Source organism: Manis javanica, chromosome Y, assembly GCF_040802235.1.
Source record: "Manis javanica isolate MJ-LG chromosome Y, MJ_LKY, whole genome shotgun sequence".
NCBI lineage: Eukaryota > Metazoa > Chordata > Mammalia > Pholidota > Manidae > Manis > Manis javanica.
Window position 1 is genome coordinate 5,304,712 of NC_133175.1, and position 7,789 is coordinate 5,312,500.

Consider the following 7,789-nt stretch of genomic DNA (forward strand, 5'->3'; position numbering starts at 1 on the left):
GCTTTGTGGCTAGCCTTCCCTGCACAGCACCCGAATCAGCTGGCTCCAAGGGCTTTGTTCTGTCCAGCCACCAGACCATGCTGCCTTTCACACGAGACCAGAATTCTACTGAGCCGGGAGGAAACTCTTTAATTCACTGGACTGTTTGTGTAAAGACTTCTTGTAGGGTGAGGACGGACACAATAAGTATAGCCTTCGTCATAAGCAAGTGATTTGTATCAATTCTACCTCGCGTAAGGATTTTTGGAGGCGTGCACAGCATACCTTAAGTGGCCACATTTTTTGGCAGGCACCTAAGTGGCCAAATTTTTTATTGCTCAGTGAATTTGTAAAATAATAGGATGTATATAAATTTGAGTTCTGGTGCCAAAGGACTTTCGAGCTAATGGGTCTCAACCTGTAGTGAAGAAATAAACAACCTACGGGCCAGTACAAAGTCCATCCTTGACTTATTTGTGTACCAGTCTATTTCAAGGAACCAGAAGTACGTAATTGTTTGGGAACAGACAATAGGTTTTGATCGTAGAAAGTATCTAATTCAACTAAACTAATAGTTCATGAATTCAATCATATTACCTTTTATGGTTTTGTTTATCTATACTCGTATCACAACAAACATTGTTTGTGATAAGGGGATGTAAGTAACGTTACCTCCACATATAGTTTTATTTCAAAGAATCGTATTATAACTTCATATTCTCAGATACTATGATATCCTTTGTAACATAGTCAAAGTTCTCTGCCTCCTGCTAGAAGCACCTAAAGATGTACGTTGAACTGCTTCTTATCCAGTTATCGAAGAATTATATAAACATTGATGAGAAGTCCAATAAAACCCTAAACTCCCCATTCCTCTTGTAGATGCCTATATATCTGTCTTTAGGTTGTAAGGGTAATTCATATATATATATATGAAATTCATATATATAATTCATGTATATATATATATGAAAATATGAAAGCCATAGTGCAAAGTCGTTTGCCTTGTGTTGTCTCCATGTTTAATTTGCTTTAATCAGATATAACTGACATATAATAAGCTGCATATGTTAAGTATACACTATGATAAGTTTTGATATATCTCGTCACCACAATCAAGATAGTGAAAATGGCTGTCACCTTCCAATCTTTCCTGGTGCACCTTGATAATCTCTTTTGCCTTTCCCTCCTGCCGAACAGTCTGCTTTCCGTCACTATATGTTATTTTATATTTTGTAAAGTTTTCAGTAAATGGAAACATATCGTATATTCTCATTTTTTTCTGGCTACTTTGGCTAATCACTTTATACATCCATGTTGCTGCATTTATCAATAATTCATTCCTTTTTATCACTGAGTAATATCTCATTGTATGGATATAGTATGATTTGTTTATTCGCTCATCTGTTGATAGACTTTGAATCCCTTCCAGTTTTCGGTTATTTCAAAACCTTCTATGAACATCTGTGTATAAGTCTTTGTATGGACATGTGCTTTCATTTCTTTTGAGTAAGTAAGAGTGGGATGTCTGGATCACAGGGCAGGGGTGTGTTAAATTCTTCAGAAACTATCAAACCGTTTTCCAAAGTGAGTGTACCATTTTACATTCCATCAGCAGTGTGTGAGAGTTCCAGTCTTCAAATCCTGGCCCACACTTGGTATGGACTGTGTTTTAATTGTAACCATTCTAATAAGCATGAGGTGGTATCTCATTGAGGTTTTCATTTCCATTTCCCTAATTACTAATGTCATTGAGCATCTTTTCATATGCTTATTTGCCACCCATACCCGTTAAAATCTTCTACTCATTAAAAAAATATTGGTTCCTGTCTTTTTAAAAATAATATAATAATAATATTGGTTAGCATATGCAAACAAAAAGATCTGGAAGATCATTCCTCCAACCATGAAGTGGATATCTATGAATATTAGAATTAAAGGGAAATTTAAATTTCTATGTTATGCACTTACAAAATATTTGAAAAAGGATTTTTTTGGCAATGAGCATATGTTACTTTCCTTATTAGAAAGAGATTCGTCCTTCCTTCTTTAGCAAAATATGCATTGAAGACAATCTTTCCAGACTTGATGACTTTGTGTAGAGGGTCCAGAGGATTACTTTGGAATAATGGGAATTGAATTACATGTAGCTACTACTACCTTCTTTCAGCATGACAAGGATGCTACCTGAGAACAGAAAAATTGGGGACGTCTTGAGGCAGGAGGGTAGTGTTAGAACAGTGGTTTGACTGGTCTCTGTTGTGCTAAGCAAACACGTGGTGGGTGGCGAGAAAGAAGCTGAGCCAAGTGTCTGGAAGCACAGGTGAGCTCCGAAGCGGGATGAGAGGATGAGAAGGCTGACCTGAGGAGGGACTTTGGGAAAGAAATGTCAAAGGAGGAGAACTTAGGGGAAACTGCTCTCTGAAAGGTGATATATCTCTCATATACATCTGCCCAGGAAAGCATCTTTCAAATTGATATTATTCAATGATGCTTTTTGGAGCTCTGTGTGTATTTCCTAGGTGTCTCCAGGTTGCTATGGAGATGTAGCAGGTAGGCCCATAGAGGAAATCTTGTGGAGGGGAAATATGGTTGTTTCCGAAATGGTGGTTGATTGGAGTACATGGTCAATAATTAGAGGTACCCACCGCTGTTACCATGCACAAGTGTGTGTTTATATAGCAGCTTGTAAACACGCAGAAGAGTGATAGAGCATTGAGACATGTATCACTGGACTACAGTCAAAATCTTGGTTAACTTACAGCTCTTGTAGTAATAACAATAATGGTAACAATGCTTTGTGTATGGTTTGTACTGAACTTTTCTGAATACTTTCATATCCAATATATGATTTAATTCTTACAACATTCCTGGAAAGATATGCAGGAAAAGCATCATTATTACTATTCTCATGAAAAGGAAAGGAGGCACAGACTTGTTCCACATTCCCTAGCAATCTCAGAAACACCAACAGCTCCAACGATGTTTATGTGTGGGCACTCTGAGCAGTGGCTTCAGCTACGGTAGAGTGTGACCTCCTTTCCCTTAGTGAAGTAGAGAATACAGCATACCAGTCTGGTCCTCACTGGGAAACAAATGAAATGGTCAAATTGGATACTTTGGGGTGATTTTAATAAAGGGTCTACTTAGTAAAGAGTTCTCAGGGTGCAGGGAAACCACAAGACGTGCAGCAGTTCTCTAGCTTCCATCAGTGAGGAGTCACTTCCACATGCAATCTGCGAGGAGTTTGTGGCTGTTAGATCAGAAGAGAAAGGCCTGTGCAGAGACGTCCTGACAACAGCTCTGGCCTTTGGCCAAGGGACACAGTCAGCCTGCTGTGACCCCACGAGGAGGGGTCCAGCAAAATAAATACCTTGACATTACTCCACTCCCTCCTTCTCTCTGATCATGTGCTGGGGCTTTCTATTGGTCAAATCCAAATGAAAGTCAGAGGCAAGGGTACCCACCAGCGGAGTGAAAATAGTTCAGCCTCCTGAGGCACAGAACAGGGAGCAAAGGGTAGAGTGAATCTGGAGAAGCAAATAGAAAAAATTCTGCACATGAGGTTTTCTCCTAGCGAAGGCCACTCTCAAGAGTGTACAGTAAGACTTCAGCTGGTTTGAAATGATTAAACAGTAAAAGGGAGTTACTAGACAGTCTTCCGATGCAGTCAAATCAGGAAGCTGGCTCTCTCTGTGGGTATGAGATCTATGAGATCTGTCCTGCTCAATGTGCCACCAGCGTATTCAGGCTGCCTTACTGCATGGTGGCAAAATGACTGCAAAAGTCCCTGGTGTTGCATCTGTATACCACACTGACTGAAGAAAGAGGGACTACGTTTCAGAACGCCAAGCAAAAGTCCTGAGACTCCCTCTGACTGGACTTTCTTGGGTCATAGGCACTGTAAGCCAAACTTTATAGTGAGAATATGGAATACACCAAATGGCTTAGCCTAAGTTAAGTGTTTCACGTAGATGCAGGAATAGAATGGCTCTCCATAAACTGCATAGATTCTGGGACAGAAGTTGGAGCTTGTGTGATGACTGGAGAGGCCACTAAGAAATACCCACTCAAGCAGGACTTCAGACCTGCCACTGCTAGGAAAGGGAGGAGCCAGCTGGCCTAAGGAGTGCTTCAGTCCACAGTGTAATCAAACAACAGCAGCCTAATGTGGATTATATAGACAGGTATGTATTTATTTCACTCAATGAAGTGACAATGGATAGGCCATCAAACGTTGGTAGAGTGTCTCAATGATGCCCTTTGAAACTCAGATTTCTTTCTAATGATTATTATCTCATGGTCAAAAGATGGCTGCTACACTTCCAGACCTCTCATCTGAGTTCAAGGGAGAAAAAGGAAAAGGGGCAAATGAAGGTCTGAAGGGAATACATGCTCCCCTATAAAGCTATTACCTTTCTATTTGCAGAGGGAAATCCTTTACTGCATTGGCCAAAACTATAGAGTTTGGCATCCTTAGCTGCAAAGGAGGCTAGGAAGTAGGGAATTCTTACTTTTTAGCCCAAACTGAAGATGAAGATAAGGGAGAAGGGGATTGAACATTGTTTTGGAAAGCTCATGTGAGTTCCCTGCCACAGGAATGATTCCCTAGCAGCACGGAAGACCCAGCTGAGGCTGGAAATCAGAAATCTGTGGTGGAGCCCATCAGCAAAGAATCACCCACTTGACAATAAAATTGGTTAACTGGGAAAAATGACAGCTTTATAGTAAATTTCACTGATTCTGCTAACTCGGGAGAACTCCAGGCCAAATTTTCCTAGCAAAGAGGGCAGCAAAGCCACCAAACAGACGATTCAGGAAAATCACTGGAACAATGCTGGTATCTCATTTCCTGAAAAATTGAGGGCCCTTCTCAATAAGTTTATAAACTAGAGCCCCTAGTCTGTAGCATACACCAACAGTGATGCTGGTTATTTTCCCAGAGAAGCACATCTTTCTAGGAAGGGCCTTTCCACCTAGTTTTAAAGGCTACTAACAGGTTTCAATATTTCTCAAGATAAATCTTAAAAGAACAAAAAAGTTCATACTGTATCTAGGAAGATCCTTAAAAGATATCCCTGAGATTTCATGTTCTCAACTTTATTGCATTCTCAATTGAAACACAAGTATTTTTTTATAAAAGGATCTGTAACACATTTATATACAAATGTGTATTAAACTAAATGTAGCTTCATTAGATTAATTTTGTCTGTGTGATTATATAACCCAAATTGCATTGCTCTGATCTTAGGACCCAAAGTAAACAACCAAAGTATTTACAAATTCAACTCTAAGAGCTTTTTAGAAAAGTAAGCTTTTTACAGATATTCTCAAGGACTGATTAAGAGATTTTATCCCCACATGATACGTCACAATATTTCCTTGTTTCCATATCACCTAGCAGCTGCTGTCGCCACAATTTTCTTTTTATGTCTCCTGCTGTTCCAGAAAATACATCCCATAACCCTAATTTACTTAGCTCCTCTCATCCGCTTTCTAGGCTCCCTCAGGTCTGAAGTTCGGCACATTTCTCCATTAGGACGTCCAAGGCTCCCTCCATCTTCTCAAGCAGGAAAGAACCTTCCTTCTTAAACAAAAGAAAAGGGAGAAAGACTGACAAAGGTCAAATCTTAACACCACCAAATTCTAGGCGGGTGCTTACTATAGCTCCACAGGAAGTGCCCAGCAACTTCCCACCTTTAATAAATAATTAAAGTGTTGAAGGTAAAACATACTGACAGTTTATTTTCACATGGCACATATGGCAAAAATAATGAACACCACAGATTTCACAGATCTTCAATATGAACAGAATGCATAAAGGAAATGAGGAGGATAATGCTTAAAAAGATGGGAAGCAAGAGCAGTAGTTACATTTTCTTTAGCAGACCACGTGTAACTGTAAATCTGAATTTCAAATGCTTGAATAAAAGAAGAATGTGTTCTATTTAAAAATTAAATGGCTCCCACTGTAAATGAATAAGAAAAATTATGTTTCATAGAGTATGTGAACTAATGAAATTACTTTGTGGTTTGCTCTGATTTATGAATAACCAAGGAAAATAAAATCATTTCTATATCAAAACAAAGAAATGATTAGTGAAATTATTAAGCTAACCAACAATTCCATTAATGACTGCTTTCAATCTCTATGATACTGATTGACAACCATGAGCAAAAACAAAGGCCTGTATTCTAGCTGGGGCTCTTGAGTTTATAAGCCATGCGATTTTGGTCCAGTCATTAAACGTTTCTCTATGTCTCTGCTTCTTCATCTTTTTAACTAAGAAGATTAAATTTGTTCTAGACCTACTTCTCCAGGTGCAGTGAGGATCAATCTAAATAATGCTTATGCCAACATTTTTAGAATTGTGCAGGACTATCAAACCCAGAGTATTGCGGTAGGTGCTATTGACTGTCCACTAAGCACCTAACAAGATGATGTTAAGTGCACTGGATACATAGTAAAATGTATGATGTTTACTCTAAAATATTTAGCTTTTAGTATCACTGTCTAGGACAGTATAATACACACCTTGGGATGTTAATTAGTAGATAATAATAACAGCTACCATTTAGTGAGCAATTAGGAGGCACTAATCTAATCTCTTTAAGTACCTTATATCATGCAATGCTCACAAGAGCCAGATGAGGGAAGGTAGTATTATCATCATTTCTATTTTACAGAAGAGGAAACTTGACTCAAAGAATTTAAGTAGCTCATGCAGTCCCAATTCACAACTATACTGAGTAGAACTTGGACTGGAATACAGGTGATAGAACTGACATGCCATGACATTTCCTTGTGGCTAAACCAGTGATACGTAACAGTGCACAGGAAACAAATATGTGTGGACTGACTGAATGAACACATGTAGCTCCCTATATGTTAAATAGTTGGAACATTACCATATTGCCAAGGCATATATTCTTTTTTTAAGTGAGGAAAGAGAAAATAAATTTTCTCATACCTCGAGTAACTATCATCATCAAGAAATGAGCCTTCAAGAGCAAACTTCCAGACTGACTCCTAGCTCTTAAAACAATAGGATATACTTTTAATTTATTTTGAAAAATTTCTAAAATATATTGAATCCTTTTGAAGGCCAATGGTCTGGGAATGACTATTTGATCCCCCACCACCATCAAGAGCTATGTTGGTCTATTTTCTAAATTATCCTTCCCACTTTCTGAGTATTTTCTGCTCATTATACCTGCTTCAAACATAGGCAACAGTGACATATCTTTACTTCTTTCTTCTTTTTTTTTCTCTCTCTTTGCTCTTATTTCCTCAGAAATCATCTATTTCCTCATTTCTCTACACTTTCTTTTAAAAGCTCTAGCTTTTTAAAAGACAGACACACCTTTTCCCTCAACAATCTAAGTAAATAATCACAATGTATTGAACTTGTTCCTGATATTTATTTGTCTTTTCACTCAATTTTCTTGTTGCCCCATGCCAACCAAGGACTTGTCCCATTGGCAACAAATACTTTTTTGGGGAGTGGAGAGGGTGTCTAAATCCTAGCTGGACCAAAGTAGACCACCAGCACTTCTTGGCAATCCTTCCATTGTCATTAATTTACTTTCCTGCTGTCTAAAAGGACTGTTGCACCTTATCCTTTCTCCTCATTCAACACTTCTTCTTCCATCTCAGCTGATGATCTCACTGCTAATTTTACTGAGAAAATAGAAGTAATACAAAGATCCTTGTCTGATAGCCCGCCACCAAGTGCACTGACCTGTCGGTACTCATACACATATGACTTCTCTATGCTGTGTTCTGGGTTATTCTATTTTATGATCTTCC